The sequence below is a fragment of the Ahaetulla prasina genome, chromosome 2, assembly GCF_028640845.1.
Source record: "Ahaetulla prasina isolate Xishuangbanna chromosome 2, ASM2864084v1, whole genome shotgun sequence".
NCBI lineage: Eukaryota > Metazoa > Chordata > Lepidosauria > Squamata > Colubridae > Ahaetulla > Ahaetulla prasina.
Window position 1 is genome coordinate 159,603,284 of NC_080540.1, and position 13,739 is coordinate 159,617,022.

The 13,739-nt window shown below is 43.1% G+C and overlaps 1 protein-coding gene across 5 annotated transcripts in view; it reads left to right on the forward strand.

The window, feature by feature from the left end:
• POU6F1 (POU class 6 homeobox 1) overlaps nucleotides 1–13,739 on the forward strand; it is a 62,589-nt gene that overhangs the window by 6,958 nt on the left and 41,892 nt on the right. Inside the window, exon 4 of one of the 5 annotated variants that reach the window (XM_058166979.1) lies at nucleotides 3,021–3,119. The exons of 2 other annotated variants lie outside the window; for them this stretch is intronic. The gene's annotated coding sequence lies outside the window, so the exon portion shown is untranslated. Of the gene's footprint in view, nucleotides 1–3,020; nucleotides 3,120–10,059; nucleotides 10,436–13,739 lie in introns of those variants that run through there. 2 more of the 5 variants (XM_058166978.1, XM_058166983.1) reach the window with 2 other exon arrangements.

Sequence of the window (13,739 nt, forward strand, 5' to 3'; positions counted from 1 at the left end):
GTTTTTCAAACCCCAGTGCTTCATCCAACGCCAGCTTCACTCAATTCTTAAAACCCAAGAAATGTTTGTTTCAGGGATCCACATTAACAAAATGAAGTTTGAATAGCCATGATTGGAGGCTGGTAAAAAACTGTGGCATGAGTTTTTTATTAAAAAGAAAGTAATAATAATATGCAATTTGTTTTTTCTGAGGAATGAAATTAGATTTCTGTATTACATATATAGCAGCTTTTGAAGCATATTGCAGTATAATTTACTATAGCAGTTACATGAGTCTTCGGAGAAGGGCGGGGCATAAATGTAAACAAAAAAAAAATAAACAAACATAGGAGTAAGTATATAGTATGGAGTTCCTTCACCAGTTTTTCATCAATGCCATTGTCTTCCAGTCTAGTTTACACCACCATTTCAAGCACTGATGCTGAACTATAAAACTCAAGATTCATATGCCCAAATGTTCTGTTTGCCATAGAAATGTTCTGTTCACCTCTCTGACACCTTCAAATATTTAAAGTATATAGGTCTAGTTAAAAGAGGAGGGTTTTTTTCTGTTACTCATAGATGGAATATCCTCCTCAAAATAGCATGCATGATATGATTCTAGGATTATCTGGAGAAGACAGTTTTATTTCATCAGAATTGTTAGCCTGTTCCCTATTGATTTTTCATTGATTTTTTTTAAAGAAATGTTTTATATTTTGCTGTATGTCACCTTAATAGCTTTACTGAGGGGAGATTTAAAACATTTTCCTTACTTTAAGATAAAACAAACAAGTAGATAAGATCTCCCCCAAACACATTGATCCACTCTGATTTTTACTGCAGATTCTGGCTCATAGCATAAACCTAAACAAATTACTCAGAAGTTAGACCCCATTGGCTCAGTTTTGTATGACAATAAGTGCGCACTGCACTATAACCTAATTGAGGAATACATTATAGTATTACGTGTTACAGTATTTGGCTTAAGTGATCATTATAAAACCTCAGCAGATGTCAACATCTAGTTGATTTTCCTTGGACTCAAATATTAAGCAAGTATTAATATTTGGACGAGAGACCACTAGGAAGTCACAGCTGTATGCTGGGCAAGATAGTTGAAAAACCTAAAGGAGTTTTTACTCTTCATTCATTGTACTCAGAGCACAGTGGCTGACATGGTTAGGATGTTGGGTTGGAGGTTAGCAAACCCGCGTTCAAGAACCAAATGCTGCAGCATGGTGGGGTGACTCGGTCACTTGCTGCAGCACCTTGACGGGGATATGAAAGGGGCCCCCATGGGCATCCGCCAAGCGATGGTTGATGTCACTGCCTAAACCTTCCAACCGGAAAGCACCTTGAACGGTGCCTCTGACATGAACGGAATGGGAGGATTCATTGCACTAGAATAGGGGTCTCCAACCTTGGCAACTTTAAGCCTGGAGGACTCCAACTTTCAGAATTCTGGGAGTTGAAGCCCTCCAGGCTTAAAGTTGCCAAGGTTGGAGACCCCTGCACTAGAAAGTACAAGGGGAAAAAACACCATTACCAGGTAGTCCTCAACTTACAACTGGTCATTTATTGACTATTAGAAGTTATGACAGATTCACCTTCAAAAGGTACTTTATATCCCTGTTCTGAAATTCCAATGGCTGATCCACTGAAGACCACATTTTGGATACTTGGCAACCAGACTGCATTTATGACTATTTGAACTGTCCATGGTCATTTGATCACATGACTGTGATTTACTTTACCGTTTACTTTTGGTTGTCAGCAAAAGCACCCAATAGCTAACGATAGGTTTGGAGATTGGCTTAATTATCACTGGGAGGGGGGGAAAGGTTCCATTATGGTTGCAAGTCAACAACTACCTGTATTTACATTTTCCACCTTGTCATGTTATCTCTTTTAAGGAGCATCTAGAATTTTGTAGTAGGGTGGTTGGGGTATATCGGGTGTCAAACTCGATTTCATTGAGGGCCGCATCAGGGTTGTGTTAGTCCTGGGGGACGGGGTGGTGGTGGAATGGCCAGCTCAATGTCACTTGTGTTATCAAATGCCAGTTTTGCTAGTAGTCTGTTTTCCTAGCACTCTGACAGCAAAAACAGGGCTTGAAAGGACTGCGTGCAGCCTTTCCGGGCTCCGTTTTTGGCTGCAACGGCCTCCTGCAGCCTTCTGCCAGTGAAAACAGAGCTGGGGCTGCAGGAGCGCCATCACAGAGGGCTGCAGGAGGCTGTCACAGCCAAAAACTGAGCCCATGAGGGCAGCATGCAGCCCTCTTGAGTTCCGTTTTTGCTGGCAGAGGCACTACAGGCCGGTCCTTCACTGTTTCCAGGGTGGCCCTGCGGCAGGGGTGAAATCTAGCAGGTTCTGACAGGTTCTGGAGAACCAGTAGTGGAAATTTTGAGCAGTTTGGAGAACCGGTAGTGGAAATTTTGAGTTCAGGGAACCAGCAAATACCATGTCTGGCTGGCCCCAGAGTGGGGAGGGAATGGGGAATTTGCAGTATCCTTCCCCTAGAGTGGGGTGAGAATGGAGATTTTGCAGTATCCTTCTCCTGCCATGCCCACCAAACCAAGCCACACCCGCCAAGCCACACCGCGCCCACCAAGCCACGCCCACAGAACCAGTAGTTAAAAAAATTGGATTTCATCACTGCCCTGCAGGCCAGGTCTAAGCACCCTGCGGGCTGGATGCAACCCCTTTGACACCCCTGTGGTATATTATAGAAAAAATTCCTGGTCAAAATGTAACCAAATTTACAAATATAATTCCCACTAATTACATTTGGTGTAATTTAAGTCTATTAATGTATATACATTTCTTTTGACAGCAAGCTCTGAATGCATTCTGATTTCTATGTAAATATAGATGAGTTCATTCAGAAAGTGATCTATGCAAGACAGATTAAGGACAGAGGCTGCTTGTATTAGAGATTTCAAGGACTCTGGTAGACATAATGTGTATTATTATGGTTGATTGCACAGTTTGCCAGATATTTAGATTATATTTGGAAATTTTATTTACCTATTGACTAGGATCTGGGATCGGCAGAAGTTGTTTAATAGCATTAAAGGTATTGTTGCAAGATGAAAGCTGTTCCAAACACCGAATTGCAGAACCCAGCATGGCTAATGGTAAGTCTTTAGCAACATCTAGAGCAGACATGAGCATTTTATGTCCCCAGGTTACATACGGCCATTCAGTTGACTCTGTCTGGCCCATGTAAGGTCAATCAGAAATTAGAGATTAAATGTAAACAAGTGCATTGTTTTAGCCCAGTCCCAATTTCTTGGAAAAATTAATTGCTCAGCTCTGATCTAGATTCTAGAGAACCAAAGGCTTCCTCTTCTGCTTTAGACAGTCTTAATCTTTCTGAGCAACACACTCTATTTCCTTGCTATATAACTTCAACTCTTGTAGACTCATGAATGTGCAGAACAAACTGTTTGGCACAAAGCTTAAATAATTCATGAAGTAGAAAAATATTCTTATTTTAAAGGGTGGGAAAGAGTCCTGGATAAATTTAGAGTAAAGCCAGGCTCGCTGCAAATTCATTACGGCTGCTCACTTAAAAGGAGAAACAGTTTGAAAGCAAAAACTAAGTTGTCAGAGATAATGATTGTCTCATTCTCAGGATTTTCCTGAGTAGAGAGAAACGAATTCCAGATGAGCTTCTGTTCCCATTGAAACCATCTGCATTTCCCTAGCATTTTCTCTTTTTTTTTTCTCTTTATGCACAAAAAGTTGAAGAAAAGGCAGAAAATATATACAATATTTTTTGCTAGGTTAGAGGTGATGCTGAAGATATCTCCTGAATGTATGTCCCTTACCAGTCCTATTTGATAAATAGAAAAGAAACTGCTTTTACTTCCTCAAAAGACAGGAATATTTTGAAAGATTCTTATGGCTGATAGGGGATTCTTACATTTTACAGAATAACAGAGTTGGAACGGACCTTGTAGGTCATCTAGTCCAACCCCTCACCCCAAGTAAATACTTAATCAGACATTTAAATCAGTTAGCTGATGGAAGTATGTGAATATCCAGTTTTTCCACTTTGAAAATCTCTCATCTCCTTGTCCTCCAGTTTTTCAGTTAAATGGGACCCAAAGAAAAATCTTTTTTCCATTTCACTCCTAAATTAGAAATTGTGGGCAGAGGCTTTCAAAGGGAGGCAATAATGTATAAAAGAAAAGAACATCACTTCTTGTAACATCCTCTGTACCAGTGGTGGGTTGCTATCGGTTCGCCCCAGATCAGGCGAAATGGTAGCGGTGGCATCAGGAGGCTCCGCCCACCCACCCAGACGTCTTGCCCGTGTGCGTCCACGAGCAAACTGGTAGCGATGGGATTTGAAACCCACTACTGCTCTGTACACTATAGCCTTCCGCAATCTGGTGTACATCAAACATTTTGTATGTAGAGAGGAAAGCCAAGCTATCCTGAAATTACAAGCGGGCTTTCATGTATTTTGCACTGAGGAGAGGCTTCCGTCTAACCATTCTGCCATAAAGCCCACATCGGTGGAGGGCTGCAGTGATGATTGTCCTTCTGGAACTCTATCCCATTTCCACACAGGACCTTTGGAGCTCAGTCAGTGTGACAGCAGGTTCTTGGTCACCTCTCTTACTAAGGCTCTATTTCCCCATTTTGTTTGATCAGGCAACCAGCACTTGGAAGAGTTCTGGTTGTGCCAAACTTCTTCCATTTGAGAATTATGGAGGCCACTGTGCCTTTAGGAACCTTCAGTGCAGAAGAAATTTTATTGTAACCTTCCCCAGATGTGTGTCTTGCAATAATCTTGTCTCTGAACTCTGCAGGCAGTCTCTTTGACCTTGTGACTTTTGCTCTGCTACAGTATGCGTTGTCAGCTGTGAGGCCTTCTATAGAGAGGTGTGTGCCTTTCCAAATCATGTCCAATCGATTTAATTTACCACAGGTAAATTCCAATCAAGGTGTGGAAACATGGCAGCAATGATGGGATGCACCTTAGTTAAATTTCAAGTGTTGTTGCAAAGGGTCTGAATACCTATGCCAATGTGATATTTCAGGTTTTTTTTCTTTTTAATACATTTACAGACATTTCTAAAATTCTGTTTTTACTTTGTCATTATGGGATACCGAGTATAGATTAATGAGAAAAAATGAAATTCAACAACTGTAGAATCAAGTTGCAGCATGATTATCTAATCTATATGTCTCTGTATCTCTAAATTAATCAATAGATATTTCACATACACATATACAAGATACGGTTACACTACTGGTAGGTTTATAGCAGGGGTGAAATGCTCCCAGTTTGGACCAGATCACCTGATCCGGTAGCGATGGTGGCGAGTGGTTCAGAGAACCAGTAGCAAAAATCTCTGCCCTCCCCCATTCCCAGCTGAGCTGCGTGATCATCAGAGGTTTTTTTTAAAAAACTTTTAAAAGCATTTTTTCTTTGTCCGAAAAAATGTTTTTAAAATGATCACCCGGCTCAGAGGACCCTTTTAAAAGCATTTTTACAACCTCTTTGGCTGAAGAGGTTGTAGAAAAAATGCTTTTAAAGGCTCTGGCGATCCCAGCTGAGTTGCCTGATCGTCAGAGGCTTTTTTTTTCTTTTAAAGGCAAAAAAAATGCTTTTAAAAGAAAAGAAAAGCCTCTGACGATCAGGCAACTCAGCTGGGATTATCAGAGCCTTTTAAAAGCATTTTTTCTACAACCTCTTCGGCTGAAGAGGTTGTAGAAAAAATGCTTTTAAAAGTAAAAAATAAAGTTGGCCACGCCCACCCAGTCACATTTCCACCACCACCACCAAGCCGCTCCCACAGAACTGGTAGTAACAAATGTTACATTTCACCACTGGTTTATAATCCCTTATATTTTTATGTTAAGCACCATTTATCACCTTGAAAAATATCTATAATTCAACTTTGGGATTTTTTTCCCTATTTTAGTACTTATACAATATCTAAATGAAAAGACATTTTATGGGAAATTTAGCTTTACTATTGAACATATGTAAGCGTAGATTAGTAACAGCATCAGGAAGTTTCAAAATGGGCATATAGATTATAAAAAAAATTGCAGCAGTTAATGAATATCTGTCACAGAATGCAGAGAGAATGTATAAAAGGGAGTTTTGACTATGATAGAGGAGCAATATCTAACTATAATAACCTCAATAAATGCAGATTTATTGCAAAAGGAAAAAGATTTATGAAGATTTCTACGTAGTGCATTTGATAACATCTATAAAGAAAGCGCTTTAATTTTTTAAAGTATATTTTGCCCCCCTTTCGAAAATGTTGCTTTAGAAAGAATTTCTGCTGATCTCTTGATTGAGCTAAAAAATTAATGTGCTCTATTTCCCTGAATGTATTATATTAATAGTATGCCAATGAGCCTAAATTCAGTGAGATGGATGTGTTTAAATATTCATAATCACCAGGCAGCCTATGCAAACTAAGTTCTTAGCTGAATTGCAATATGATGTCTGAAAACCAGCTGTACCAGAGCAGAGGCATTTTATCATAATGGATTCAGTTGTTACTGAAAATGTTGACAATGTTACTTGGGTATACGTTACAGAAAAAGAACATGAATAATATTAATGTTTATGTGCTTCATGGATCTGGATGCAGACAACCATTTTTTTTCTAAACATTTGCTTTGATGGAAAATGTGGTTTGGTTTCATGTTTAGAAAAGCAGTAGCTGCCTATATATGGCCAACGGGGCTAAATTTCTGGAAGCTATAAATTCAGCTCTGTTATTACCATAATTTGTGTCCATTAAATGCTCATCTCCTTTCTTCATTCATTTACTCAGAGCACAGCTTTGATCTGGTGTGTTTATCCAATGTAAAACAGACTCTTTGGGCTCAAAGAAGTCAACGATGATTTGTACTTTCACATGCCAAAGTACATTATAATTTTTAGAGGTTGACCCAGTATACATTGCTGTCATTTCTTTGATAGAATGCAGCCTGCAACTTGGTGTTTTGCAAACATCCCAGATTTAGATGGACACTGCCACTAAGCAGTTATAGTACAGTACTGAATTACGTGAATCAAAGGTCTAGCTGGATAGGAAATGGTAACTTAAATTACAGATATCCTTAACTTATGACCACGATTGGACCAGAATTTCCATTGCTCAGCAAGGTGGTTGTTAAGTGACTTGGGCTCAATTTTACAACCTTTCCGCCCCAATGATAGTTAAGTGAATCACTGTAATTGTTAAAGAGAATCATGTGCCTGTTAAGTGAATCAGGCTCCCCCCAACTGACTTTGCTTGTCTGAAGCTGGCTAGGAAGGTCGTCACATGATTTTGGGATGCTACCACCATTATAAATGCATGCCAGGTGCCAAAAGCCCGAATTTTGATCACATGACCGCAGGGATGTTGCAATGGTCATAAATGCAAGGACTGGTCATAAGTCACTTTTTTCAGCTCCACTATGCCTTTGAACTGTCACTAAAGAAATGGTTGTAAGTCATAAGTCGAGGACTACTTGCATATGCAAATACTTTTATTCATGTGATATTTTCTCTATCCTTATGGAAATATTTTGTAGAACAGGGGTCTCCAACCTTGACAACAAAGCTGGCTGAGGAATTCTGGGAGTTGAAGTCCACAAGTCTTAAAGTTGCCAAGGTTGGACAGCCCTGTTGTAGAAAGCTTGAATGGTTCTCTGTTAAGCTGGCCCTCTCACGATGACCTCTTTCTAGGTCATATCCAGAATACAAAATCCTGTATGACTGTAACTTTGTTGCTTGTATCCTTACGATTTATATTGTTTCCTAGTATGATTTGATTGCTTATTTGTACCCCATGACTATCATTAAGTGTTGTACCTTATGATTCTTGACGAACGTATCTTTGAAAGCATATGCACCAAAGACAAATTCGTACTTGGCCAATAAAGAATTCTATTCTATTCTATTCTATTCTATTCTATTCTATTCTATTCTATTCTATTCTATTCTAACCAAGTTTTGTACTGCAAGTTATCATATATTGTCTCTTTTGCTGATTTACAAAGTTGGGGCAATCATCTTTTCTTGCCACTAAATTCCAAAATAAACTTTATGATTTAAGTCCTTTAGAATCACAAAATGATAAGATAGATAAGCCGCGTAAAAAGAACCAAAACCTGAATTGTGGTCTCTGTGGGTAGAAGTGTTAAGGAATGTAGACCTGTTCTTGGGAATGAGGAAGAAATGAGCCAACCCTTAAGAGGGAATTTAGAGAAAATATGACTCCATTCTAAGAGAGAGGAAAGCACGAGAATGAAACTCAAAATAACCCTGCCTTGATTTTGTTCAATATAAAGTGGGGAAGAGGAAATCTCTGAAGGACTTTCAAACTTCTCTTACTCTACCCTACCGTTAAATTGGTAGTCCTCGATTTACAACAGTGCATTTAGTGACCATTCAAAATTACAAAGGCACTGAAAAAAGTGACATGACCATTTTTCATACTTTCAACCATTGTAGCATCCCGCACGGTCAAGTCATCAAAATTCGGATGCTTGGCAAATGACTCATATTTAGGATTGCTGCAGTGTTTTCAGGGTCATGCGATCACCTTTTTTTTTTTTTTTGTTTACATTTATACCCCGCCCTTCTCCAAAGACTCAGGGCGGCTTACAATGTATAAGGCAATAGTCTCATTCTATTTGTATATTTTTTTACAAAGTCAACTTATTGCCCCCCCAACAATCTGGGTCCTCATTTTACCTACCTTATAAAGGGTGGAAGGCTGAGTCAACCTTGGGCCGGGCTCGAACCTGCAGTAATTGCAGGCTCTGTGTTCTAATAACAGGCTTCTCTACTGCCTGAGCTATCCCGGCCCCTTTTACAACCTTCTGACAAGGAAAAGTCGATGGGAAAGCCAGATTCTCTTAACAATTGTGGCAAGAAAAGTCATAAAATGGGGCAAAATTCACTTAATAATTGTTTTGCTTTACACCGGAAATTTTGGGCTCAAAATGTAGTTGTAAGTCGAGGATACCTGTAAAGCACATTCTTGGAATCACTGCCAAATCTGTCCCTTGACTTGGCCTACCTTGAAGGGCTGACACGTCAAGTAAATGACAATTTGCCATTGAAAAAGAGAGGTTAGTTTATTATTTCCCTGGAGACACCAGAATTATCAACTTTTCTTATCAAGCAAAGTGTAATACAGTTCTGTATTGGTCTGTCTGTCTTTCTTTCTTTCTTTCTTTCTTTCTTTCTTTCTTTCTTTCTTTCTTTCTTTCCTTTCTCCCTCCCTCCCTTTCTTCCTTCCTTCCCTCTTCCTTCTCTCTTTCTTTCCTTTCCTTTTTTCCCCCTCTTCTCCTTTGCTGAACCTATAGGTATTATTTTGTTCGGAATTTCCAACTATCTCCCAATGTAAATCAACCATATAGTCTGTCATATAGCAGTGGAAATGCTCAGGCATGGAAGAGCTGAATTTTTGCTTAAGCTACAGCACAAACCTTTGCTGCAGAACGAATACTGGCAGCATACTATCTGCATTCTTATTTTTTTTTAAAAACCCTCCCGCAGAAAAACCCTCCCGCAGGATGGGAGTTACTTTTAGACTAGGATATACTGTACACCATGACTGGATTTCTGCTTTAATTCTCTAGGTCATTGCAGTTTGTTTACCTGTCCTTTGTCAGGCTGACTGCAGTAATCCAGTTGAATTTAAAAAAAAAAAAATCACCCAGACCTCCTCCAAAAGCATTTGGCAAGATTGGGAAAATCAGATCTGCCTTTATAGGACATTTCAGTCTGAAGCTGAGAGAGATTTAGGCAGCATCAAAAACACACACTACTGAAATACCTTCTGTTTGGGCAGCTTTTCTCCCCCCTTCCCCACTTCTCTTGACTTGATGAGAACGGAAGAGGGGGAAAAAAGGAAAAGAGAAGGGAATATATTATATATTCACAAGAAGCCTTCCTCGCATTGAGAGTTGTGGGTGGGGAAATGGGACGGGCGGGAGGGGAAGCCGGCTGGAAAGGGGAGGGGGCTCTCCGCTCCACCTAGTGGCAACCTCGGGGGTATGCAGGATGCGGCAAAGGCCTTTGCATAAATTATGTTCATGACGCAGCAGCTAAAAAATCCCGAGTATCAAAATCTGCCCCTGCCTTCCAACCCAACCCCCCCAGGCGGGGCAAGAGCTTCGCTGGCTGTACCTGGAGATGGGGAGGGGGCATCCCTGATGCAAACCTTCGGGGGCTGCGGTTCCAGCAGGATTTGAGGCCGGCTGGGCCTGAGGAAGGGTGGGGGGGAAGCACTGCACCCCCCACCCCGCTTTTTGTGTGTGCAGCAACCTTCGCGCCAGCTGCTGTGAGATGAATTTTTAATCATTCCCAAGGAAAAAAAAAAGTGTGGGGACGGGGGGAGATCGGCTCGGCGGAGCCCCAGCCCGGGCTGGCGGGGGGGGCTCCCAAGCGTTCTCTCCCGGCTGCACAGCGGTGAGTGGGGGTGCGGCGGGCCGGTCTGGCGTGGATCGGGGGACGGGGGGGACCCGGTTCGGTGAATATGCAATGGTCTTAATTAGCATAATTTATATATTTATGATAAAGAGAGAGGGGAGAAAACAGGGAACGGGGCGCAAGGGAGCGAGGAAGACGGGGTTGGGACTGCGTTGTGTGTGGTGTGTGGAAAGAGTATTATTTTTTTGTGGGGGGGGGGGTTTCCGATCGGGGAAGGGGGCTCAATCAAAATAATGAAGGGACTTAAGCCAAGGGAGTCTGGTCGATTGAACGGGATATTTGGGAGACGGTCGGGAAGTTGGTGCTCAAACAGAAGTGGGTCTTGGGGGTGAGGGGGGGGGCAGTCTTCTCCCCCCATCCCCAAATAAATGGGGTGGTGGTGCTGATGGTTTGAAATCGAGCTTTGGAGGACGATCCGCCGCTTGGATGTCGGCGCCTGGCGGGGACCGGGACAGGCTGCTTAAGAGAGAGGGGAGATGGTGGAGGAAGTCTTGGGAATGAGGCTAGTGGGGAAATCAGGGAAAGGGACGGGGTTAGTCCCCGGGGGATGGCAACGGGCTGCAGGGGAAGCTGTGGGTGCGATTGGGGTGGGGGGAGAGAGAGAGAGGCATGGAAAAGGCGGCGTTTCTGGGTTTTCTGTCGGGAAAATCTCGGGGCATCTAGTGGGGCGAACGGGGAGGCGTGCGGGAAAAAGCTTTTGGTGGGGAACGGGAACTGGACCGTGCTCCCTGTCAGGATCTGGGTCGAGGGTGGGGGGGACCACTTGAGGGGAGATAGTTCGTAAAGAAGGCTGAAGCGCGGGATGAAGGGCTTTTCTGTCGCCTGGAGGGCGCGTTTTTCCAGCTTCCCCTTGGGAGTTGAAGAGTTGAGCGTTGGGGACGATGCCAGGGAACGGGTGGGCAAGGAGGCGGTGGCGGGCGAGGACTTGACCTGGGCAGAAGGCTGCGGGAGGGCGGGAGGGCTAAGGTAAGGAGGTGCGAAACGGGGGGTTTCGCAGCCCGAAGGGGTGCACTGACGTTGAGGCAGGTGAAAAAGAACGGAGCTTCCTTTTTCCAAGCAAGAAGGGAGAGAGCGAGGCTGAGCTGGGCTGCGGATGGGGGTGGAGGAGCGGGCGGCGAGCGGAAAGGAGAAATTCGGGGAGTTCGCGAGTGCTCGGAGCGAACTACGCGGGAAAGAAGAAACTCGCTGGAGCCCGAGCGCAGCAGCCATGGAGCGTCTCTTCAGTGCCGGAGCTCAGCCCTAAATACAGAAATAATGAGAAAATTCAGAAAGGCGAAAAGCTGCCAGCAAAACCGAGACCTGCGCCGTGTTTATTGTGGCCCGTATTTTTTAAAATCCGACGCAAGGGATCTTCTGTGCGCCCTTGGAGACGGATTGGTGGTTATTACGGGGTATATATATATATATATAAAACAAGGAGACCAAAAGAGTTGGAAAAGCAACGGTGTCGCCCTGCTTCTACTTTAGGAAAAAAAGTCTGAGCGCTTTCCTTCGGGCTATTTATAGAATCCGAATCCGAGCTCCAATTGTTTTATTAGCTGTAACGGAGCAATCGTGCATCTGTCTCCTCGGGAAGCTCCATCGACTGCAATGGGGGACTTAGCTATGCGATTGTAGCCTTCGAAGGATCAGGGGGGCAGGAGAGGGAGAGAGTGAGTGAGTGTGTAGGGGGATTGAAAAGTGACATCTGCTGATGTTTTTCAATTGTAGCACTGGGACAAAAAAGAAAGGACAACTGCTCTATGTTTTATTTCCTTTTCTCTCCAGTCTGTTGCTAATGCAGTAAGTAGTAGCTTTTATCAGATGATATACATTTGGAGCAAATAATCAGATATGTCTGCTCCCGTATTTAGCTCTTCGTCCACAAATGCCTAAAGATCTTTGAAAGCTATAGATCTTTCACTCAGTCACATAATGGTTAGCCTTGAAAACATTGCTTAAATCCTATGAAATCTGAAATTAAGGAATGAGGAGATCAAGGCCAAAGGACACAAATTCCACAACAGCTTCTCAACACCCTTTCCCTCCCTGCTTCCTCTACATTTTACAGACTTAACAACAAACTAAAGACCAGGCTGTTAAATGTGGTAAAAGCCATATGAACCATATTGCTTCTATCCATACTGTCCTGAACAGCTTCATTCTAAAAATTGTGTTGCATAGCAATCCAGATGTGGAGAAAAACCACCAATAACCTTCCCTCTGAAATGCTGGTTGTATTGTTTACAATTTTGTGAGTGCCTGCCTATAATCTCAAGAAGTACAAATAACACACTATCCTCTTAGTAAGAACTAGACTAGAGGATTGTAAAAAAGAATGTGCTTGAAAAGGATAGTTGAGTGAGCATGGATTTAACATTGTACATTTTGACAGGTACTCTGCTATCTAAAATATTATGCATAAAAACGCTGTAAAATATGATCACTTGTATAGCTGGGGGTGTCCTATATAGGAAATTTGGATGAAATCACTGAGTTATTGCTGAGGATGACAGTTTCTTGTCTTCACCCATGAACCATTCATAACAAATGGGAGGGGAGGCGGGGGAGGCGGGGTGGCAGTTATTATTAAGGAGAGTCTGGAACCGAGGGAGACCACTGTGCCTCAGATATCTGGGTGTGAATCCCTCTTCGTGAAGTGGGGTCGTAGGACTCAGGTGGGCTTGTTGATCACATACCTGGCTCCTTGCTGCGTGACAACAGCCCTGCCCGAGCTGTTGGAGCTGCTGACGGGGTTGGCAGTTGAAACCCCTAGACTGTTGGTCATGGGGGATTTCAATCTGCCATCAACTGGCGCGGCGTCTTCGGCGGCTCGGGAGTTCATGGCCTCCATGATGGCCATGGACCTGACGCAATTAGTTGACCGCCCTACCCACGTCGGGGGTGGCACCCTAGATTTGATTTTTATCTCTGGCCAGTGGTTGAATGATCTGATTTTAAGTGATTTAGTGGTCGAACCTTTGTCATGGTCAGATCATTTTCTCCTTCATCTAGACTTTCTGACCGCTACCCACCACCGCAGGGAGACAGAACCAATGCGTTGGTTCCGTCCCAGGCGTCTGATGGACCCAGAGAGGTTCCTGATGGAGCTTGGGCCGTTTCCCGAGAATCTGGCCCACGACACGACTGAAGAACTAGTTGCGGCCTGGAAACAGGCCGCGGCTGGAGCTTTGGACCGTGTCGTGCCTTTGCGGCCTCTGACCCGGCGCCGATCTCAACCAGCTCCTTGGTTCTCCGAGGAGCTGAGGGAGATGAAACGCTGGAGAAGACGCCTAGAGAGTGT